Raw genomic sequence first — 26,328 nt, forward strand, 5'->3', positions numbered from 1 at the left:
TTTATTATTATAGAGCCAATTCTCTATTGATTATTATATTGTACCCAATATGTAGTAGTGATTTCAAAAGTAAAAAAAAAAGAAAAAAGTATAGTTTGGGAGCCATCACCTAGAATCAAAACCAAAACATGTAGCTCTCCAGTCTTAACTGTCATTATTTGATCAAAGTTCATACGCATATAACAACTTAAAAAACAATGTTGTTAAAGATATGTGTATTTGCACATATGTAAAAATAACACATTTAGTAGACTTATGCCTGCCAAGTTCAATTTATTTTCAATTTTGACCCTTAGCAGTAATTTTTACTAACTAAAAACCAAATTAGATTTGTTCCACATGTCTGAATGCTCTCTATATCAAGTTTCAAGTGTGTAGGCTAAAAATTGACAAAAAAAGTTTGATAAAGATCGTTCCTTACACAGAGAGACAGACAAGGTTACTTTTATATATATAGATATTAGCCTGGTGCTCGGCGTTGCCCCGGAGTTTGGAGGTGTGTCTTGAGCAAAAAAAAAAAAAAAAAAGAAAGAAAAGTGGCAGTAGACGAGCAGGCTCAAACCTGTACTGCAAAGGCGGAAAAAGTGTGAAAAAAAAAAAAAAGTGACGTCTTAGCCGTTGTGTCCATCGCCAAACCGGAAGTGGTGAAAGTTTAAATTAAAGCTAGTCAATTAAAAAGAGGGGATGACTATCGAAAATATCGGCAAAAAAAGCAACCCCTCCCTGTAGAGGGTGAAGAAATGAATGTTTTTAGCCAATTTTTCGATATTTGTCATCGAAAGGGTTGAGCTTCAAAACGATACCAATCTCATGAAAATCGGTCGCCGCTGTCGAAATTTTTAGGCAGATATACAAACATACATTTAAACCGACAGATGAGATTTATATTATAGACTAGCTTGGGTGCCCGGCATTGCCCAGGTGTTTGGAGGTGTGTGTTGAGCAAAAAAAAAAAAAAAAAAAAAAAAAAGTGGTAGTAGACAGGCAGACTCGAACCCGTACCGCAAAGGAGGAAAAGAATGTGAAAAAAAAAATAAGATGACGTCTTTGTTGTTGCATCCATTGCCAAACCAGAAGTGGCAATGGTTTAAATTACGGCTAGTCAATTGAAAAGAGGCGATGACTTTCGAAAATATTGACAAAAAAAGCGCCCCTTCCCTGTAGAAAAATGCCCAGTTTAGAATGAAGGAATTAATGTGTTTAGCCAATTTTTCGATATTTGTCGTCCGAAGGGTCGAGCTTCAAAACGATACCAATCCGTTGCCTCTGTTGAAAGTTTTAGGCAGATATACATACATACATACATACATACATACATACATACATTTAAACAGACAGGTGAGATTTATATTATAGATGAAGTTCAAATATTTGAATGTTTTTGTCACGACTCATTAATCTTCCTTGGTGGTCATTTGATTAGTATTTGTTAATAAAACAAATGTAAATATTAGCTACTCATAGAGCAAGGACCAACACCAGAAATCCGGGGTGGGTGGGAGTTCTCATTAGTGAGGAACAAGATTAACATGTATGTATGTATGTATGTATGCATGTATGTGTGCGCATACATGTGTGTGTGTGTGTGTGTGTGTGTGTGTGTGCGTGCGCATTAGAAGAGAAAATAACACTAAAAAATATAATCTTATTAAAAGATTAACAACTCGATATCTCCTTTACATTTTAAACTTGTGAAGGTGAGGATCAGCCTATCAACCTAGAAAGAGGTAGATAAAAGGTACAGGGCTATGAACCCCTCTGGCCATTACCACTTACACTAGAACCACCGAGCGTCAGGACGATGACTATTTAGTTTGGCTGTGATAACAACCAATAATCAAATGACTGACTCTCTCTCTCTCTCTATATATATATATATATATATATAGTCATCGACATACAGTCCTGTAGTCATCGACATACAGTCCTGTTTCGTTGTATCACAACTCATCATCAACTAGCATCTCTCCCAAGCCAAGGATTGAACCTAGAACCGTTGTATTGACAGTCGGCAGTTCTCCCACTCGACAATGGAAGCAACGCCTGTAAATAACTCGTCGGAATGTCTATTTAAATAGACACCTGCCACCACTTTTATAGTGCTCAAATCGCCTGTTTGTAAACAAACAACGAGCTTCGCATTTTCAGCCAATTAATGAGATTATTTACGACAGTGCTCTACCCAAACAAAGAGTTTCGTAGCCTAGTGGGGTATGCCATTTTCTCTTCCCTGCAAACTCTTTCTCATAGAAGAGACGTTGCGAGCCTGTCTCTGTTTTATCGTTATTTTCATGGCAAATGCTCGTCTGAGCTCCAATCTATGGTCCTCCCTTGCCAAACATTCATGAGAAATACTTGTCTAGCTGAAAACACTATCAATAATTTCCTTCACTCTTTATCTGTGTCTAAACCTAAACGTAGATTCCATGAACAAAGCTTCTTTCTTAGAACTGTACACCTATGGAACTATCTTCCCTTTATCTGCTTTCCAGCTGATTACAATATGGTTGTCTTTAAGTCCAACGTAAACAGGTTCTTGATGAACCGTTCCCCTTAAGTTATCCGATTTACCAAATTTACACCTCTAACGATTACTATGATATTATGCTTTTGACCACTGTACACTCTTTAACCCTTATCCTCGAGTGGCCTCTGGGCCTTGATAAGTGGTGGTTCCCTTGTAAAAAAAAAAATTGAAGAATACCGTCCCACGACAGATAAAAGCAATTCTCTGAACAGAACAGCTGTGTATTACTTTTATGTCCCCTTACAAAAATTAAAACCTTATGTTTAGAATCCTTATTCCAATTTTGATCAAAATCCATTATATGATTTTGATTCTAAAAAATGTCAAAAATGTTAGGCTTAACTTTATAGAAGTTCTTAAGAAGAAAATGCATGGAATCTTGCTTGCAACGTCTCTTCTGTGCGAAAGAGATTGTAAGGAAGAGAAAAGGGCATCATCTACTAGGTTTTGAAGTCTGTTTTGAATCCTATCAAGGCAAGGTAAGGAGCACTGAGCAGCTCCTGCCCAGATGTGGCAAAAGTATTCCATTTTAGGCTCTTATACGGGTAGAGAATTGCATCAGCACTGAGATACCTACTGGAGCGGTAGAATGATCCAACCATTTCTCCAGCGATTTTGGCAACTGATTTGATATACGTGTTCCATTTCAGATCAGTGAAGGTCAGTTCCAAAAGCTTGTCAAGACATGAAGCTCCCTCAAGACGAGAGCCATTCATTACAATTGGGGCCAGATGAAGGGGGGTTCAGAGCGATTATGATGAAAAGAGAGAAACTTGATTTTAGATACATTAAAATTAACCAGCCACCTTCAAGTATATCAGTATGACCTGCTAATCAATATATGGGTTAATACCACAGCTAGGCGGAAGTAGTGTTCTCAATCATGTAGTGAAGCTTTCCGGTGAGAGTATGCTATAGTTTTTTTTCTTTTTTCCTCTCTTTCTCTTCCCAATCACTCTTTCCCCTCTTTTTCTTTCCATCTTTTCATTATTTACATCCTTCCATTCCTCTCTACACTTCTTTTATCTCTATTTATTTGCCTCCCCATGAGGGCAGAGTTAGATACGAGGTCAGTTTTTAATATGGAAAAAATCCAACTGCTCCAAAACCGGGCATTCTGTATTGGGACAAAAATTAAACTTAAATCATTGGTAAGCAACGTTGAGTCTGGCCAGTATTTGATGGGTGACAATTTAAGAATATCAAGCACTGTAGGAAAATGGTGAAACCTCTCTACAAAAAATTATAGGTGCTTTTACCAAGTACTTTTGCATAACGTGCTAATCAATAAATGGGTTGACACAACAGAACAACTGCTCCAGGAGTGGAAATTCTGTTCTCAATCATGTGGTGAAGCTCTCTAGCCAGAGAGAGAGTAAGCAATTCGTTCATTTTTGTTACATTAAAAATGAATCAAACAACAAAAATAATCTGTTTTATTTGGATTTTTTTTTCTCATGTTTCAACCTATGTAATCTTTGATCTTCTACAGATGCATCTTGTCGAACTCAGAAACTTTTCTGTTGAACTTGATAACCAAACAGAACCATTTATTTAATCCAAAGGGGTATCATGCACTTGCACCGTCAGCTACAACTGGGTAGAAGTCCTAAGTAATTCGCAATGGTATTTTGAGTGTCACTTGCACTGAAGATTGAACGTATAGTGTAGTGGATAAAATATTTGATATAGTGCCTGGCATTCTGAAATTGGTCATTCATTTTAGTAATGACCAGGCTCAACGTTGCTTAACTTCGGTGATCTGGTGGGAACCGGTGTGCCAACGTGATTATGTCGTACATACTTTTCGAGAGATTGAAGATTCAATCCTTAGTGTAGGCGATACTCATAAATGAAGATTACCAAGCAGCCATGGCTGACAGAATATGAACACGCTATGCCAATCTTTTAAAATTAATATTTGAATCATGGGTCTGAGAAAGTAGACATACACAAGTTTTTATCATTTAGATATGATGAAAGGCTTGTTTCCATTGATAACCTCAATTGTTCAACTATAGTAAGAAGGGTTCCATTTAAGTCAGAAATACTAGAATTAGATTGGACAGCTTTTGATAGAAATAACCTCACAGCTAAATTTGTATCATTAGTATGGTTCATGTTTTGTGACTTGCTTCTTTTCGGATTTCTTCAAATGGATTCAGGAAATTTTTTTTCAAACAAGTCCTCATTGGTAAGCTGTTAAGACAGGAATCTTATCAACAGCACACATTACAAGAGCTTTTTGTTTTTCTTAATTTATTTTCAGCATATAATATGTTGAATTCCACCATGTGATCACATCTTGAATGAGTTTGTTTTTCCAAATTAAACTGATCTTGTATTTCAGTTAATTTATTAATTACTAATAGAAAGCGATTAAAGTGAGAAACTGTTAGACGTAATGGTTGGCTTCACAGCCTAAGTTACAATGTATGATAGTTATTCTAAATCACATTCTCTGACACCAGCCACCATATTTGTTCTTGAATTCCACAAGATTAAGAAAACTTTATTGAAGATTTTATACTCATCCAGAACATTGTGCAATTCTTCACATTCTTGCACCTGTGTGTGCACCAGGGAATGGAACAATTCTAAGCACAACTCTCCACTGTTCAAAGTCAGTTGAAAACCAATGACCTGTCAAATTCAAAAAGGGAGCATTATCTGTTGTAGCTGTCCAAATGTTTGTAGTTCATGAAATGCTGCTAATTTCAGCAAGAGACAATTGAATTTTGGTTTTACTTTTGTAAATATGTTGAAAATTATTTTGCAGTCAAGTACTTTTTTTGCTGGAATGCTGTAATTTGAACAAAGTTTTACAATAAGATTATTAAATCCAATGTCAGATGTTACAGAATATGGTTGAATATCAACAACAACGATTTCTCTTATCTGATAATGAATCTCCTGTGATCTGTGATCATTAATATCAGAAACTTTCTTTTTGACCAATATTAATTCTATAGTAGTTTGGTGTTTCGCTGGAGGCTTGTAGTTGCTGCCACTTGTTCCTGAAATATCTGTCCCTGAATATTACTTGTGCTTCCTTTGTTGATTTGTAACTTTTGCTTCTTTTTTTACAAGGTGGTCACCACTTATCAAGGCCCGGAAGCCATTCATGGATAAGGGTTATTGTAAGTACAGTACGTTACTGTGGAGATTTAATAAAGTGTCTACTTAAGGGGGCGGTTCATCAGGAATTTGTTTACGTTGGACTTGAAGACATCCAAGTTGTAGTCAGGAAGGAAGCAGGCAGACGGAACAGAGTTCTGCAGGCGTGCAGTTCTAAGAAAGAAGCTTTGTTCATGAAATCTGCGTTTTGATTTAGGCATAGATAAAGAGTGGAGAAAGTTTTTAACAGTGGATTCAGCTAGACGGGTGTTTTTTATAAAAGATTGGCAAGGGGGGACCAGAGATTGGAGTTCAGACGAGCACCTGCCATGGAAATAACGATAAAACAAAGATAGGCTTGCAACGTCTCTTCTGTGGGAGAGAGGTTGCAGGGAAGAGAAAAGGGCATCCCCCACTAAGCCACAAAGTCTATTTTGTACTCTGTCAAGGTAGGATAGGCTGTTTTTAGCAGCTCCTGCCCAGATATGGCAGCAGTATTCCATCCTTGGACGTACTTGGCTTTTATATTCTTTTGCATGAACTTTTCTAAGATGGTTTAACATATTAGTGATTGTAACAGTTTTTCCTGATTTGCCACTCCTTGATTGTGATGGTTTGACAACTTACAAGAAGCTGTATTCTTATTCTTGGGATTGGCATCAAAATACTTCCAGCAGAAATTGGTTGCCATAATGGTTGAAGGTTGTTGTCAATATTTAGTTAATTTTTAAATTTATTTAAATTACTTATGTCTGATATCTAGTTAGTAATTTATCTCAATAAAATATACATTATCTAAATCAGAAAAATAAATAAATGATAAAGTAAATGAGGAACAAAAGTATGACTGATGAAGAATGCTTTATTTTTGGTTCACACATCATCGCAATTTACTGTACAATTCCTAAATATGAAAACCGAAAGATGAGGTAATAATTTTCTTTGACAAATGATTTAAAGTTAAAAATAATAATGTTAATTCGATGGGAAGAGAAACAAAAGAAATTTTCCATATGCTTATATCTATTTGCCTCAAATTCAGTGCAGTTGTAAAAGTGTACGTGTTAACAGTGCATCGCGCTTGTTATTTGATAATATGGTGTAAATGATGCATGTCTCTTCGATAAATTTTCGCTGGCAAAAAAAAAGAGGTGGTTAACTCGTCTTCGTTTACAATATAATTTAATATTAGTATTATTTATGACAACAAAATTTGCTTATAAATTGGTATTAGAAATTAATCAGACAATTATCAAAGGCCAATCGATTGATAACTGGCCAATTTGATAACCGGAACATCCCTAATATATATATATATATATATATATATATATATATATATATATATAAAAGTGAACGTGTCTGTGTGTCTGTGTACATTTTCCTTCACAATAACTCTGTTAATTTTCAGTTTACAGACTCGAAATTTGATATACAGGGTACTGAGATTTGGGAAAATCTATGTCATCGGTTTTCGACCAGAAATTTGGCGATTAAGGGGTCAAAGTTCAACGATTTCACCTTTGAGAACTCTACCAAACTCCTTCGACAATTTTGGGTCTAAACACTAGAAATTTTAAATATAGGTTCCTTGGATACGAATCTAACTTAATAACTTTATTTGAGCCAAAAACAATAAATTCTAAGGGGTCATAATAGGGGTCAAATTTTAAAAAAATTGACCTTTTTTTTTTGCTCAGCATACACCTCCCACACCCAGGCAACACCGGGCACCCATGCTAGTATATATATATATATATATATATATATATATATATATATATATATATATATATATATATAAAGGTATTCAAGAATGATAACTAATGAATTTAATGTGGTTATTAAGAGTACTCAATAAAAGAAAAGCAAGATATATTTTTTTAATATAAACAAATTTACATGGCCGCAACACTTGACATGCTAATGTTTCAGATAAATGGCCGGTTAAAACTAAAAGTCCTTATCAGGCGACTTAATAAACGGTTGCTTTCCACAGAAGTAACCAGTCCTCAAAAAATTTTTTTTTCAATTTTTTGAGGACTGGTTTCTTCTGTGGAAAGTAACCATTTATTAAGTCGCCTGATGATAACTTGTGGTTTTCCTCGTAAAACTTGCTGCCCTTATTTTTCCTCACATTCCATTAGCGATGTTTCTGACAAAGGGAAAAGAATTGCTGTGTTTTGGGTCAGAATTCATTCCTCTAAAACTTATTGCTTGCTAGCTTTTTATCTTGAGGTAGTATTTTATAGCTTCTTCCATCAAGTGGCCTCATTCTTTGTCTGGAGCAATTTCCATAAAAAGAAAAAATACATCAGATAAACAGTTTGTTGAAGATGAACAACAACAAAAAATAAAAAAAAGAATACAAGCGATATTATGTGGTGTACAATATATATATTATGTGGTGTACAATATATATTATGCGGTGTACAATATATATATTATGTGGTGTACAATATATATTATGTAGTGTACAATATATATTTTGTGGTGTACAATATATATTATGTGGTGTACAATATATATATTATGTGGTGTACAATATATATTATGTGGTGTACAATATATATTATGTGGTGTACAATATATATTATGTGGTGTACAATATATATTATGTGGTGTACAATATATATTTTGTGGTGTACAATATATATATTATGTGGTGTACAATATATATTATGTGGTGTACAATATATATATTATGTGGTGTACAATATATATTATGTGGTGTACAATATATATTATGTGGTGTACAATATATATTATGTGGTGTACAATATATATATTATGTGGTGTACAATATATATATTATGTGGTGTACAATATATATTATGTGGTGTACAATATATATATATATTATGTGGTGTACAATATATATATTATGTGGTGTACAATATATATATTATGTGGTGTACAATATATATATATTATGTGGTGTACAATATATATATATATATATTATGTGGTGTACAATATATATATTATGTGGTGTACAATATATATATATTATGTGGTGTACAATATATATTTTGTGGTGTACAATATATATTATGTGGTGTACAATATATATATTATGTGGTGTACAATATATATTATGTGGTGTACAATATATATATTATGTGGTGTACAATATATATATATTATGTGGTGTACAATATATATTATGTAGTGTACAATATATATTTTGTGGTGTACAATATATATTATGTGGTGTACAATATATATATTATGTGGTGTACAATATATATTATGTGGTGTACAATATATATATTATGTGGTGTACAATATATATATTATGTGGTGTACAATATATATTATGTGGTGTACAATATATATATTATGTGGTGTACAATATATATATTATGTGGTGTACAATATATATATTATGTGGTGTACAATATATATATTATGTGGTGTACAATATATATTATGTAGTGTACAATATATATTTTGTGGTGTACAATATATATTATGTGGTGTACAATATATATATTATGTGGTGTACAATATATATTATGTGGTGTACAATATATATATTATGTGGTGTACAATATATATATTATGTGGTGTACAATATATATATATTATGTGGTGTACAATATATATATTATGTGGTGTACAATATATATATTATGTGGTGTACAATATATATATTATGTGGTGTACAATATATATTATGTAGTGTACAATATATATTTTGTGGTGTACAATATATATTATGTGGTGTACAATATATATTATGTGGTGTACAATATATATATTATGTGGTGTACAATATATATATTATGTGGTGTACAATATATATATTATGTGGTGTACAATATATATATTATGTGGTGTACAATATATATTATGTAGTGTACAATATATATTTTGTGGTGTACAATATATATTATGTGGTGTACAATATATATATTATGTGGTGTACAATATATATTATGTGGTGTACAATATATATATTATGTGGTGTACAATATATATATTATGTGGTGTACAATATATATATTATGTGGTGTACAATATATATTATGTAGTGTACAATATATATTATGTGGTGTACAATATATATATTATGTGGTGTACAATATATATATTATGTGGTGTACAATATATATATTATGTGGTGTACAATATATATATTATGTGGTGTACAATATATATTATGTAGTGTACAATATATATTTTGTGGTGTACAATATATATTATGTGGTGTACAATATATATATTATGTGGTGTACAATATATATATTATGTGGTGTACAATATATATTATGTGGTGTACAATATATATATTATGTGGTGTACAATATATATATTATGTGGTGTACAATATATATATTATGTGGTGTACAATATATATATTATGTGGTGTACAATATATATTATGTAGTGTACAATATATATTATGTGGTGTACAATATATATTATGTGGTGTACAATATATATATTATGTGGTGTACAATATATATATTATGTGGTGTACAATATATATATTATGTGGTGTACAATATATATATTATGTGGTGTACAATATATATTATGTAGTGTACAATATATATTTTGTGGTGTACAATATATATTATGTGGTGTACAATATATATATTATGTGGTGTACAATATATATATTATGTGGTGTACAATATATATATTATGTGGTGTACAATATATATATTATGTGGTGTACAATATATATATTATGTGGTGTACAATATATATATTATGTGGTGTACAATATATATATTATGTGGTGTACAATATATATTATGTAGTGTACAATATATATTATGTGGTGTACAATATATATTATGTGGTGTACAATATATATATTATGTGGTGTACAATATTTATTATGTGGTGTACAATATATATATTATGTGGTGTACAATATATATATTATGTGGTGTACAATATATATATTATGTGGTGTACAATATATATTATGTGGTGTACAATATATATATTATGTGGTGTACAATATATATTATGTGGTGTACAATATATATATTATGTGGTGTACAATATATATATTATGTGGTGTACAATATATATATTATGTGGTGTACAATATATATATTATGTGGTGTACAATATATATTATGTGGTGTACAATATATATATTATGTGGTGTACAATATATATTATGTGGTGTACAATATATATATTATGTGGTGTACAAAATATGTATTATGTGGTGTACAATATAACACAAAACAGGGAGAAAACAACAGACATGTACTAAAGAAAGATTTTCAGGTCCCAAATGCAATAAGAAAGAACATGTGTTGTCAGAACCATAGAGAAATATGTGTGAACAATGAATAATAATAAAATGTTACTCATTTTATGTTGTTTGTCTCTGAGAGTCTATGCGACTGCTATCAGAAGACATAACCTACAAGCAAAACTTGATAAGATTTTAGATGGCATCTAACAAACAGTAAAACCATACTCCAATGTGGAGCAGTAGACAGAATGCTCATACACCTTGAATGACATGCTAAAAAGAGACTCGGATCTCGTCCTAAATTCTCTATGTGAGTGGAATGATATTACTGTCTCTCATCTTAAGAGAATATGTCCTCTAATGGCCGAGAATACACCCAAGGTTGATAGCTCTGATAATTCTTGCCCAACACAAGGAATACCATGCGTTCTTCTCTGTCTATCTACTTCCCTTGTCCACTCTTTTATCAGCTATTATTTGCGCGTTCATTCTGTTGTGCATGGACCGTAGAAGGAGGCCCCATATCTTGTGAATGACGGCAATGCTCAGCAGAAAGACAAGATGTCGCCATCGAAGCATTCAACAAATACAAATAGATAATTTCAGCATAAAAAGGAAAACAAGCTAGCTTTGCAAAGCTGTAATTCGATAACAACCAAACTGTCAAGCAAAAATCAATAAATTTATTAAAGCAAGAAAATAATGTAAAAGAAATAAAATAATTGATTATTTATTATGTTTGTATTAGTTCGACTATTCAGATTACTCAAATATCTTTTTGCTCCACTCTCCAATCAGGTTGTTCCCACCCAATCTATAAATTTAGCAATATGCTTTGTTTTGGGTGAACAAAAGTTAAAAGAAAACATTTCAAATTCTCCTGTTTCGATCGATGAAACCTCCGATCTTGTCAATCTTAGAATCTTTGTCAAACTTGGAAATATATATGTCAAACTGTAGAATCTTCACGTCAAACTGTAGAATCTTTGTCAAACTCGGAATCTTTATGTCAAATTCGACAATCTTTATGTAAAACTCGAGAATCTTTATGTAAAACTCGAGAATCTTTATGTAAAACTCGAGAATCTTTATGTCAAAATCGAGAATCTTTATGTCAAACTCGAGAATCTTTATGTCAAACTCGAGAATCTTTATGTCAAACTCGAGAATCTTTATGTCAAACTCGAGAATCTTTATGTCAAACTCGAGAATCTTTATGTCAAACTCGAAAATCCTTTTGTCAAACTCGAAAATCCTTTTGTCAAACTCGAAAATCCTTTTGTCAAACTCGAGAATCTTTATGTCATACTCGACAATATTTGCCAAACTCAACAATCTTTATGTCAAACTTGACAATCTTTTTGTCAAACTCAGAGACTTACATGGAATTTCAAACAAAACCCTTTATTTAAGCCACAGGGTTGATTGTTTTCATTCCATCGCCGATAACCACGTAGAAGTCTTGAAATAAGTCTTTTCACTCTAAGAAACACGTCTTTTGCTACACTGAAAATCCCTTTACTACTCATTTTATTTCTACGATTACAACCTAACAAAAAAGGTCAAGACGCATAGACAAACTGGAATTCTAATTAAACATCCATATTTTTCATTTATTTTTCCTGTCGAATCGTTTACAAATGATAACATTTCAACACAAGCACAAATAATTTCCTCATTCAAACATCTTTAGTATTATGCTTCTGAATTTTTGAGATGAGGATTGATAATTCATATTAATTGGATTATTCGGACTACTGTTCTCATCTTGAGTGTTATTTTAACAACGTTTATGTCCATGTAATCTGAAACATTCTTTGCGTGTATCGTGTCAAACTCGGGAATCTGTTCGGAATTTTCAAACAGAACTCTTAATCTAATCCACTTGGTAAAATTTTGTTGTAAGTCGGAGGTTAAAAGTTCAATACTCAGTGCGAGCAACATTCAAAAATACAGTAGCGGATTCCTTAGGACTTCTACCCAGTCATGGCTGATGGAATGAGTGCATGCTACCCCCATAGATTAAATAAAGTGTTCCTTTTGAAATTCCGCACAGATTCCCGAGTTCGACAGACAGAAAGATTCCCAAGTTCGTTGGAAAGATTCTTGAGTTCGACACAATATACCTGAAGAATGTCAGAGGTTACATTTGCCAAAGTGTTTTAACTTGAGAACAGTAGTCCAAAAAATCCAAATAATGTAGATCTTCTTTATATATAAAAGCAAAAATGTGTTTGTGTGTGCGCATTTTTTTTTATGTCCACTTAAGGCGTTTATCGGGGAGGGGGGGCGCTCAGGGAGGTCACCATGTCTTAGAACTTTTTATATATGCTCTAGATTATAATATCTCCGATTTACGAAGCGAGGTCGTCTCTATCTTTTATTTGAGCGACTTTTATTACAAAATTTGCGCTGTGATTTCATTTCTTTATGGCAAGATGTTTGACCCAGAATAGCAGACGTTGACGTTCGTTTAAGCACCTGCTTTTTTAACTGTTTCATTTCAACCATTCTCACTTCACTGCCTGCTTAGCGTTGCGCTAACATGTCAAACTTTCCTTTCCGCCTTCGCCTCAAGGCTTCAGGTTCGAACCTACCTGCCTACCAAAACTTTTTTTTTTCTTTTACACCTCCAAACACCCAGGCAACGCCGGGCACCCCCTGCTAGTCTATATATATATATAAAGAACTGCAAGCACTTGTGCCCCCACGACGTGAACACCCTCGACAGACCCGACAAGCTGCAAAATCCCACCCCCACACTGTAGAGATCCCTAGATGTAAAAGATCTTTCTACTCCAGTAGTTTCTTCCCCAGAACTGCTAGACTTTGGAATTCCATTCCAGGTCACTGCTTCCCCAACTGTACTGACATGCATAAGTTCAAGTGCAACGTGAACCAACATCTCGCTGCCCTAATCCCTACATAGTACCCCAGTAGATGTTTCCCCTGATAGTAGCCCCCTACACCAAAGTGGCAATGTGCCTTGTTTGGGGTGAAAATGTAATAAAAAAAAAAAAAAAAAAAAAAAAGGCAAAATGGCCGCGTGCGTTTTTGCATGTCCAGCAAAGGCTTTTTTTGCCGGGGTTCTGGGGGGGGGGGGTTACTATGTTTTGGAACTTTTTATATATTCCCTAGATCATAATATCTATGATTTGCGAATGCACGTCGTCTCTAGATTTATTTTGATAGACTTTTATAAAATTCACGCCATTCCATCCTCTCGCATGTTTGTTCGGCTTTTTTGTAAAAGTGAAACTGAATCGAAAGTGAATGCAGCTTCCCGGCCTTTCATGCTGGGACGTCCAGAAAGCAATCAGCTTTGATCAATCTGGGGGAAACCCCTCATATCAGACAATTGCTATTCATTTGGACACTCCTTATTTGTAGGGAGGTGGTTTCCCCCCAACATCCTGGAGAAACAAACAAATAAATGAAATGGTAGAAAGCTGAACTGGCCTCCAGCCAACGTTTTCTTCTGCAAGTCAACTTTTTGATTGACATCGCTAAATTTCAACGCTTTTCACTTCCTATGGCCTCCTAGCATAGCAGTATAATGTCACGTTTTCCTTCACTTTTTTTCCGCCTTCAGGTTCGTCACGGGTTCGAGTCTCCCTCCCCTACTAACACTTTTTTTTTCCTTTTACACCTCCAAACACTCGGGCAATGCCAGGAACCCCCACTAGTTATTATAGTAAACTAGCTGGATGCCCGGCATTGCCCGGTCGTACAATACACGTTAACATGATATTTTAATTTATGCAGATTGCTTATGTATAATATCAATCCTCTATTGATTATTATATATTAAGAAGAAGAATTTACTTAAAGGACTAATGTGCAAAAAAAAAAAAAATTTGTAAATAAAATGAATAATAATGATAATGTCATTCATTAAATTCCGTCTGTGTTTGTTTACAATATCACGTCAACTAATATTTCGGCTTGATGATGAATGCCCGGGAGAAGTCATTTCTGATTAACGTTTACTTTTAACCAAAAAACCAAACCAAAACAAACCAAACCAAACCAAAAGAAATGATTTGCTGCGATTTTAAATGGTACCCTTTCTTTTATCACAAAATTGAACAGATTAATAAGAAAAAATTAAAATAAAATGGCGAGTTACACCTGGACTTGAACAAGGGATCATTCGATCTGTAGTCGAATAATCTGCCACTCAACTATATCTCCAGATGACAATAAATCTGGGAGGGGGGGGGGTTAAGAAGAAATGATTTGCTGAGATTTTATTATCTCTCCTTGGCCAGTGTAACGTAAAATATTCCCCAGTAAAAATTATTTTTTTATCTATAAGAGAGAAAGACTACTTTTTTAAGATTAGATTTTTTTTCGGTTTTCGATACTTATCGGATGAATTTCTGTGCAAAACATATCTAAGAACACTGCCAGACATATAAATTAGCTTTGTGTGAAATTCGCAAACGGTAGGCTCAGTCGTTTTGGAAACATATGACTATGAGGAAGGAACTCACACACACACACACGCACTCAAAGTGACTTTTATACAAGCGTGGATATTTGTAAATATATATTTTGTTCCCTGACCGTGCCTTTATCTTTTTCATCCACGATAACCATTTCTGTCCATTTTAATTCATTATTATATACAAGTTTGCATCGCCTATAATGAGAATTGAACCTTCAAATAGACTGTTGTCACTTAGAACTGACTCTAAAATATAATATTTACTTATTGTTAATGATAAATGCGAGAATAGTAGACTAAATGTTTGTTTTTTTTTATAAATAATTTCAACGCAGAAATAAAATAAATAATTTCATGATAAACAACGGCAGAAATTTAAAAAAAAAATGATGTTACTGTGAGAAATTGGTATGATTGTACATTAGGACCCTAAGTTAGCTCATCCTAAAATCAAAATGCGCTAACAAGGCCAAAAAGGTGTCAAAAACAAAATATATAACAAATAAATGTTACCAAAGACAAGATAAGTTACTCCTTAATCTACCAGGATAATTTTTTTTGTGTTTTAACTTATTTTAGTGTTATTTAGTTAAAAAAAAAAAAAAGAAAGGTAGGCTGTCGAGTTAGAACAAAAAAAAAAAATTAAGCCTTGATAATGGCTACAAAATCGAAAATTAAACAAAATACTTACAGAAACACCTCTAATAATGTCACTAATCGTGCAAAAAATATAATGTTCTACAAGTATTTTGGGGCGATTATCGGGGTTCCATTCTAATAGGACCACCATTTTGTATTCCATTTTAACTCGACAGGCTTTTTTTTTTTTTTTTACAAAGGCATCACCACATTATCAAGGCCCAGAGGCCACTCAAGGATAAGGGTTAAAGAGTGTACAGTAGAAATTGGTCAATATAGTAATCATTAGTAATGAAAATTTGGCAAATTTAATAACCTATATGGAACGGCCCATCAAGAACTTATTTACTTTAGACTTGAACACAACCATATTGTAGTTAGCCGGAAAGCAGGAAAACGGAAGACAATTCCACAGGCGTGCAGTTCTAAGAAAGAAGCTTTGTTCATGGAATCTACGTTTAGGTTTAGGCACAGATAAAGAGTGGGGGAAATTATTGATAGTGTTTACAGCTAGACGAGTGTTTCTTGTGAAAGTTTGGCGAGGGGGGACCATAGATTGAAGCTCAGTTGAACACTTTCCATGAAAATAACGATACATCAGAGACAAACTCGCAACATCTCTTCTGTGAGATAGAGGTTGCAAGGAGGAGAAAAGGACATCTCCTACGAGGCTACGAAGTCTATTTTGAACTCTATCAAGGCAGGACAAGTCCTTTCTAGCAGCTCCTGCCCAGATGTGGCAACAGTATTCCATCCTTGGACGTACCTGGCTCTTATATAGATAGAGAATAGCATCAGCAGTGAGATATCTACTGGATCGATAGAAAGATCCCACCATTTTTCCAGCGGCCTTGGCAACAGATTTGATATACGTGTTCCATTTAAGATCAGGAGTAATGGTCAAGCCAAGAAGCTTGTCAAAACTTGAGGCCTCCTGAAGACGAGAGCCATTCATTTCAATTGATGACATATGTGGATTAGAATGTTGATGATGTAAAGAGAGAAGCTTGGTTTTAGATGCATTAAAAGTAATCAGCCACTCCTTTCCCCATTGTATTACGTGCTCAAGATCAGAGGAGAGAGAATTGGAGAGAACTTGGTCGTTTACTGTCTTAGATGTGGTACCATAAATGGTAGTGTCGTCAGCATAAATGTCTCCAAATGATGTAAGGATATGATTTGGAAGATCATTAATGTAGATCAGGAAAAGAGTTGGGCCCAGGATGGATCCCTGAGGGACACCGGCATTAATACTGTGAGCTTCTGATTTTTGCCCCTCAACTACTATTCTTATGAACCTATCAGAAAGAAATGATTTAATAATTGAGAAGACTTTTCCAGCTATACCATAGCTAGCGATCTTATGAAGTAAACCTTTATGCCATACCCTATCAAAGGCTTTAGATATGTCAAGAGCAATTGCCCTAGAAAGATTGCCACCGTCGAGAGATTTGCTAATCCTATGCGATATAACTGTAAGGACATCTGCTGTAGATCTAGCAGAACGGAAACCATATTGAGTGTCACTAAGAAGGTTATTTTTGTTGAGATGGTTGATTACTTCTGTATTTAACACAGATTCTAGCAACTTACTCATGACGCACAGGAGACTTATTGGCCTGTACTGAGAGGGGGATGAGCGATCACCTGAATTCTTACATACAGGGCATACTGATGAGATTTTCCAGGGAGATGGGAAACTATTCTCCTTAAGACAACGTTTAAACAGTTTTGTAAGTATGGGCGCTAGTTCAGGTTGAAGTTTTTTGAGTACTATAATTGGAATACCATCAGGGCCAGTTGCTTTACTCGAATCAAGGTTTTTGATTAGCTTCGCAACATCACGTACAGATATACGTATATCACATAGCGTGTTTTCTGATACAGGAGGAAATATTGGGGGTTGGCGGTCTTGGTCGCAAAGGGTAGAATTAGCTGCAAAGTTCTTGACAAAGAGTTTGGCTTTGTCTGATGCTGACGAGATTACCTCAGGTCCATTGATAATAGTTGGGATGGAGCACACGCTTCTGTTCAGGATTCTGTTTGCTATTTGCCAAAACTGGTGGGAACCAAGCCGCTGCTCAGCTACTTTGGACTTAACAGATTGAGCATACAACTCTCTTGCGTTCCTTATTACTTTCTTACAATGGTTGCTGGCAGTCCTGAAAACGGCTTTAGTTTCCATATATCTATTACGTTTGAAGCAGTGGAAAAAGTGATTTCTGTGCGCAATGGCAGCAGCACATTCTGGAGAGAACCATGGCTGGCTGTTAGGTTTTTGCTGAAACTTTTTAGAGGGTATGAAATGGTCAATACCTACAATTAACCATTCAGTTAGGTCTAATACTATAGAGGACACATCCTTTTTAAACATGGAATGCAGAGGTAGATCAGATATAAATGTACGGAAGCTATCCCAGTCAGCCTTAGTGTATCGATATACTGTACGATGAAGAGGTACGTCTGGGGACTTATTATATTTCATTTTTATCTTAATTGATACAACAGAGTGGTCGGAAGATCCAAGAGGCGACAGAACAGAAACTGAACATAGTTCAGGGCAAGTTGTGAGAAAAAGGTCTAGTAGGCTCGCATACTGGCCGTCATTATCGGGCACACGGGTAGGTTCCTGAACAATCTGAGTGAGGTCATAGGCAATGGAGAAATCATGACAGAACCTCCCCTCATCATCGGTCTTGTTTGAGTGGGTCAACCATTCGACGTTGTGAACATTGAAGTCTCCACATACGTGAATGTTAGCTGAAGGATAAGTAGAAAGGACTTGGTCAATTTTCTCAGATATGCTTTGAAAGATAGTAACTCCGCTGTTGTGGGGGCGATAGAGAGTAAATATAAATGCAGTAGTGTGAGCTAAAGCAACCCGGAAGCACATATAGGGTAAGTTAGGATCTTCCTTGGAGATGTCCCTCCCACATGGAAAGCTATCTTTAATATAGGCACATATTCCATGCCCATGGCGATCTTGGGGGTCAGATTTAGAAGTTAAGTTAGAGTATCCTGTAATTGCAAACTCATCTAGAGAAATAGCCTGTCCAATGCCAGTTTCACTTAAAAATAAAAGGTCTGGTTTAGTCTCCTGTAATTGGGTTTCAACCTTTGATGTTGGAGAAGGAGACATGGTAGTAGGGGTCTACGTTGGAAGTTGGAGAACCGGGTTTAATCGTGTATTTTTTCTTGAAACTTGTCATGATGAAATTTTGGAATTTGTGGACTAGGTCGACAGATTTACTTAGAGCAGGACAGAGAGGGGAAACTAAGAGAGAAAAAGAAACGAAGAATTTTCTTTTTTTTTTTTTTTTTTTTTTTGTTGCACATGATAAGGTAAAGCCGTAACAATTACCCACTAGTATGGCATCGAGAGGCCCCACCAGAAGCTACTGCATGGTCCAGATTCCATTCACCAAATGGCAATACAGCAGCCCCAGTACTTTGCACCTGCTGATAGGACAGCCTCCTTAGTGGTTAATCCAAGGTTCGGGTCCCTGACTATCAGGCGGATAACGTCAGCCCAGACAAAACGTTTACCTCCAGCACCCTTACTAGTGACATGGCTACAAGGATAGACATAGAAACAGAAAATTTCCACCAACTCTGCCAACTGTTCGCGCAAAAATACTGCCAACCTAGAAAACAGCTTTTCCTTTACACTAGCGTTATTTTTAACTAAAAAAAAAGACTTTAAGTTAAAACAAAAAATATCCAGGTAGGTAGAAGAGTAACTTATCTTGCTTTTGATTACATTTATTTACTGTATATTTATTTGCTATTTTTTTTTGACAAAGAAGTCACCACTTATCAAGGCCCAGAGGCCACTCAAGGATAAGGGTTAAAGAGTGTACAGTAGTCAATGGGACAATATAGTAATCGTTAGTACTGTAAATTTAGTAAATTGGATTACTTAAGGGGAACGGCTCATCAAGAACTTGTTTACGTTGAACTTGAAGACGACCATATTGTAGTCAGCTGGAAAGCAGATAAACGGAAGAGAGTTCCACAGGTGTACAGTTCTAAGAAAGAAGCTTTATTCATGGAATCTACGTTTAGTGGGGGAAATTATTGATAGTGTTTTCAGCTAGACGAATATTCCTCGTGAATGTTTGGCGAGGTGGGGAGGACCATAGATTGGAGCTCAGACGAGCATTTTCCATTAAAATAAAGATAAAGCAGAGAAAGGCTCGTAACGTCTCTTTATGTCAGAAAGAGGTTGCAGGGAAGAGAAAATGACATCCCAAACTGATAAACGGCAGAAAGAAAAAAAAAAAAAAAAAAAAAAAGACTTATGTTTACAGTGAGAAATTGGTATGATTGTACATTAGGACCCTAGGCTAGTTTACCCTAAAATCAAAATGCGCTAATAAGGCCAAAAGGGAGTCAAAAAACAAAATATATAACAAATAAATGTTACCAAAGGCAAGATAAGTTACTCCTCTACCTTCCGGGATAAGTTTTTTTTTTTTTTGTTTTTTTTTTGTGTATGTGTTTTAACTTATTTTAGTGGGGTTTTTTTAGTTAAAAATAAAGATAGTGTAATGGTTGTCGAGTCATAACAAAAAAAAAAAAAAACGAAAAAAAACTGAGCTTCGATAATCGCTCAAAAATCGAAAATTATACAAAATACTAACAGGAACACATCTAATAATGTCACTAATCGTGCAAAAAAAATATATAATTTTCTAACAGTATTTTTTAGCGATTATCCACTATGGATCCAATAGGACCACCATTTTGTTTCTCGTTCTACCTCAACAGACTACACTAGCGTTATTTTTAACTAAAAAAAAAAAAACACTTTAAAATAAATTATAACCAAAAAATAAATATCCAGGTAGGTAGAAGAGAACCTAATGTTGCTTTTAGTTACATTTATTTGCTGAATATCCACAGAATGCCAACATCAATATTACATATGAAAGAGTCCGCTGTAGAATTTCCACAGGTCCCGCTAGTTATTATTATTCTTTAAGTGTCAATTTGTTTTTTAATTTTTTTCAGATTAAATTATTTTTTGGAAATATTCTATATTGGACTAGCATGGAGACCCAATATTGTCCAGAATTGAATGTGGATCAAGAAATGTTCCAACCTCACACATTTTTTATTGTCGGCGAAATCGCCCATAATTTAATCAAATCGATTGATAACCTGCTCTTGTCGAGGACCCACCAGGGTGCACCAGGAGGAAGCTTCAAATGCCTCCCTCTGCAGTGACTTGACTTAGTCCACAACCACAATACAATGTAGTCTACACCTCACCATAGAGAGTCTACTATTTATTTTATAAAACTATGTTTATATAATGGCTTGAAAATGCAAAAGTCAAGTATCATGGTTTAATTGTGCTCTAAATAAAAACATTCGTTTCGAACGCGCCCCTGTCTTATCAAAGAACCGACTGTTGATTTTATGAAATTATTTTTACATAATCACTTAAATTAAAGTTAAACGTACAAAAGTCGAGTATCATGGTTCAAAAATAAACATTCATTTTGAACGCACCCCTGTCTTATAAAAAAAATCTACAGTTGGGTTTAGGCTTGGCCTTTTCTGCTTGTGCGGTGATAAAACTTCTCAAATGCAACTGTGGTGTTCGGTTGTATAAAAGTGTTAACTTTGGTAATCGGATTTCCTTTTTTAATCGGATTTTTTCGATTGTCGATTTTTGATTTTCAATGCTTATCAGATGCATTCCGACACAAAAACCTACGTAAGAACACTCCCAGACACATCAAGTACCTTCGTTTGAAATTTATAAAAAAAATTTTTTAATCGGTCCAGTCGTTTTGGAGTCCATAAGGAATGAATTCTCACACACACACACACACACAGACAATGTTCCTTTATATAATAATAGAGACGCCATTATTATTGCCCCATTTTTAAACAATTTGATTTTCTTATTTGTTTCTAAGAAAACAAAATCTACCTCTCTTAATCTTACCATACCACTGACCCTTACCAGGTGGCAACATTTTAATAAACACTTTCATTTTATTATTCGTGCAAGTCCAGAATCCAACCTAATAAAAAAAAAATGCAGGGAATGGCGTACGTACCCGTCACGGAATGAAAATGTCATATTCCAATAATCACATAAATTGATTAAGTAGTTTTTTCTTTTTATATAATATAGAAAATCATTTTTTTAGCGATTTTTAACGACGGTAAATTTTTTACGACATGCCCCAGCGTATTATAAACACTCCAACCTCCCCATGTTAAGAACGCCCGAACGGATTTCGATGTTGGGAGGGGGGGGGGTTATTCCGGAAGCCGTTCTTAACAAGGAGAGGTTGGGGGGGTTATTAATCCGAAAGCTGTTCTTAACACGGGGTGGTTGGGGGTGTTTATACTACGCTGAGGGTCAGGTAGTAAAAAAATATCGTATTTTCAAAAAACAATCCGTTAAAAAAAAAAAAAAAATCAGAACAATTAATACTGAAAAAAAAATCGGACAACAAATTAATATGGTGTATTAATTTGCCCTTTCACCGTTTTAAAAAAATTAGACAGAAGAACCAATCGATACAATTTAGCAACCATTTTGGGAGCTGACCGTTTTAATATAACCAATTAAATAGATAAACAGGGGAGTTAGTTCACTGTTTGTTTACTTGGTTTCCCATTGAAGAAGATGTGACACAAGGACGTTAAGGTAGTGGGGTGGGGAGCGTTCCCTAAGGAGCAGTCCAGCTCCAGCTTTGCAAAAAAAAAAAAAAAAAAGTTATTATTTATTTGAATGTTAAGAAAAGAAAAGCACTTCAACTATAACCAATAATCCAACCCTTCTTCAAACAGGAGAGGTGATGCCTGGGAGAATTGAGGATCTGGAGCCGATATGAATTTATTGTTTTCATAATACGCATCAAACGGACGTTTCCAATTTTCAATAATGACAAAAGTGGCGAAAAAAAATAAAAAGAACTCCCCACGAGGGGAGTTAAACACAAGGTCTGTTTTTGACGTGGAGAAAGTCTAGCTCTCCAAACAGTGGCACCCTGAACTGGAACAAAAATAGTTTGAAAAAACACCGCCTCCTCAGTCTATAAAGATTTCTCCTTCACAGACCGAACCCAGAAAAAATGAGCAGGTACTACAAATTGCTCCAAGCCAAAAGATCCAGGTGGTTACTGGTTATATTATTCAGATTGCTATTTTCACCTTGGTTTTTCTGTTAATAACATTTCAGCCGATTGAACCTCCGACCTTCTTCAGGCGCATCTTTTGGGATTTTTTTTTTTAACCTAATGGCTAAAATTCCGCACAGGTTTCCGCCGAGTCCGACGTGAAGATTTGCAAGTTCAAAAAAGCTGCACCTGGAGAAGGTCGGCGATTACATCGGCTGAAACGTTGCAAAATAGCAACAGTTACGAGAACAGTAGTCCGAATAATTCAAATAATAAAAACAATCAATCCCTATCTAAAAAAAAAAAAAAAAACATCCGAAACATATTAATAGTTTTTTTTCCTTTTCTTTTTTTCTCTTTTGCAAAACATTCAAATTAATATTTCGTCGCTTTAAAAAAATACAAAATCAGAATCAACAAACAAAAAATGTCTTTTTAAAGATTTAAAAATTATTTGTAAAAAGGGACCCCAACAGGGGATAGTATGATTATTATAATGAAATACAATATCCATTCATTGTTTGTGTGTGTGTGTATATATATATATATATATATATATATATATATATATATATATATATATATGCGCGTGTGTCTGTCTGTCTGTCTGTATGTATGTACATTTTTTGTATATATGTATGGATGGATGGATTTTATATGAAATCACGCTTTAAAAATAAAATCTTACAGCGTGTTTTTTGTTCGTGTTTTTTATTTATTTTATTTATTTATTTTAGCTATAAATGGAAGAAAAACGGAATATGCATACAAGAACAACATTGTTGCGTTTTGAGCCGTTTCCCTGATTCTAACGGCGCCGAATCTCTTGCGTACGTAAATAATATACTTACGTGACTTCCACCGTCTTCTCTTTAGTAGCAACATCTAATCCGCGCGTGTGGAAGACGAAGAAGGAAGCTTGCTTTAGTAATATATGTGGTGTAGTCCTCGTCATGACCATCTTTCACCAAAAGCATTAGTGTGATGGTTATTACTACGCTTATAATGAATATTATTTATGATTATGATTAGTATTATTTCACACCGAAAAATGAACGGAGCGAAAGGCAAAAGCGGGGTTCATTTTTTTCTAGAGATTCCATTTTAATCTTAGCAACAGGATTCTTCTGGTAATCTCTTTTCCCACAATCGTTCCATTTTTTTTACGGACGTTACTCGAAGAGAGAGAGAGAGAGAGAGAGAGAGAGAGAGAGAGTAGATGGGCGGGGCGGGGTAGGAGCGGTGAAGATGATGATTCGATCTACCTTTCTCCTAACCTCACACCTACCCTCATCGTTATCCCCCTCCTCCTTTCATAGAACACCTGCCTCATATTATCTCCCTCCCCTTTCCGTCGACAGCTACATTAGCAGCGGCACATTCAATACCAGCAACATTGCAAGCATTTCAAAATACTACCACGGCGGCAACGACCACGACGTTGAACATGCAACACAACTTGTTAGCAATCACTTATTAATTTAAAAAAAAAAAAAAAAAAAAAAAAAAAAAGGGGGGGGGACGGGATTACAATCTTGCGTATAAAGGTAAGAAAAAAAAAACGCAAGAAAAAAAAAACAACAACGTTTTATTCATTTATTTTCCCTGCTTTTTAAGGACCATTTATTTATGCCTGCTGTGTTCAGACGTGACCACCGAAACTACATAAAGGCCTTAGTGACTGCACATGACGTCATATAAAATGGGGTAGTTTTAAACTTTCTTGACTGGAGCAATTTCGTTTCGGTTAATTTGGATTTGTGTATTGTCTATTGCAACAGTGTTATGTTATATTTTACCCCCATCCCCCAATAAAACCATGAAGAGAAAAATATTTAGGTACTTCTCCAGAATATGGAACGTTCCCAAATAATAACGTTATTATTTAGAAACCCATTTTTAACATGGGGAGGGGAAGTCGTTTTGTACTTTCATCTCATAATTTAATGAACGAAAGGCGCCGTAAAAACTGAATTTAATTTGAAAATCCTATTTGAGAAAACTGTAGCTTGGTCCGTATTCGTCGTATATACCCGGGTTTTTTTTGTTTTTTTTTTATACATTTGTAATTTAACATCATCTGCTGAAAAAAAAACAAAATGAGATTCAATTTTTTTAGGTGATTACGTAGCATGAATACCTTGAAAATTAAAAAGAAAACGAAACAGAAAACAACTATTTTAGAATTTAGAGTGGAAAATCAGTTTCATAGATAAATTTTATGCAAAATGATCCCTCATTTATGAGACATGCTAGCATTTTAAGGCAGTAAAAAATATTTTTACAACTAATCCAAATTCTGAGTGGCTGCCATTTAGGATAAAGTTAGAAAACTATAGCTAATGTTTTCAAAAATGATTTGTTGGTATATTTATGGAGAGTAGATAATACAGTGGATGTGTTATCGGCAGCTCCAATAACTCTCGCTTCTCCTATTTTGTCATTCAGTCCTCATTCAATGAGTGATTTTTCTGACAAAGGGTGAAGAAAAAGCTGCTTAAAGGTCGGTAGTACTTGGTGACCGGTAGTCTGAGATGTCGGAAATTTTTCTGTCTCTGTCTGTCCTTGTGGCCATGTCACTAGTAAGGGTGCTGGAGGTAAACGTTTTGTCTGGGCTGACGTTATCCGCCTGATAGTCAGGGACCCGAACCTTGGATTAACCATTAAGGAGGCTGTCCTATCAGCAGGCGCAAAGTACTGGGACTGCTGTATTGCCATTTGGTGAGTGGATCTGGACCATGCAGTAGTCTCTAGTGGGGCCTCTCGATGCTATACTAGTGGGTAATTGTTACGGCTTTACCTTTTCGTGTGCTACAAAAAAAAATTTAAAAAATTTTCCTGTCTTTTTCTCTCTTACTTTCCCTCTCTGTACTGCTCTAATCAAGTATGCCGACCTATTCCACAAATCCCAAAACCTCAACATGAAATATCTCCAGAATAAAAACTGGATTAAACCTAAAACCCCATCTTCCAAAGTAGACCCCTACTACCAGGTCTCCTTCTCCAACATCAGGGGTCTATGTTCCAACCTTCCAGAGGTTGAAACCCAATTACAGGAGACGAAACCGAACATATTATTTCTAAGTTAAACTGGAATAGGGCCGACCACTTTCCTAGATGAGTTCATAATTAACGGATACTCTAATTTAACAGCTAAATCTGACACCCAAGATCGCCATGGGCATGGAATATGTGCCTACATTAAGGATGGCTTCCCGTGTGG

The 26,328-nt window shown here is 34.8% G+C and overlaps 1 protein-coding gene across 2 annotated transcripts in view; it reads right to left on the reverse strand.

The window, feature by feature from the left end:
- LOC145243478 (clavesin-1-like) overlaps nt 1-24,395 on the reverse strand; it is a 173,038-nt gene extending 148,643 nt beyond the window's left edge. Inside the window, exon 1 of one of the 2 annotated variants that reach the window (XM_080106416.1) lies at nt 23,957-24,395. The gene's annotated coding sequence lies outside the window, so the exon portion shown is untranslated. The remainder of the gene's footprint in view (nt 1-23,956) is intronic. The other variant, XM_080106417.1, reaches the window with a different exon arrangement.
- Between the last annotated feature and the right edge of the window lie 1,933 nt (nt 24,396-26,328).

Source organism: Euprymna scolopes, chromosome 22 (genome assembly GCF_053919585.1).
Source record: "Euprymna scolopes isolate OS-2025 chromosome 22, ASM5391958v1, whole genome shotgun sequence".
In the NCBI taxonomy this organism is placed as follows: Eukaryota; Metazoa; Mollusca; class Cephalopoda; order Sepiida; family Sepiolidae; genus Euprymna; species Euprymna scolopes.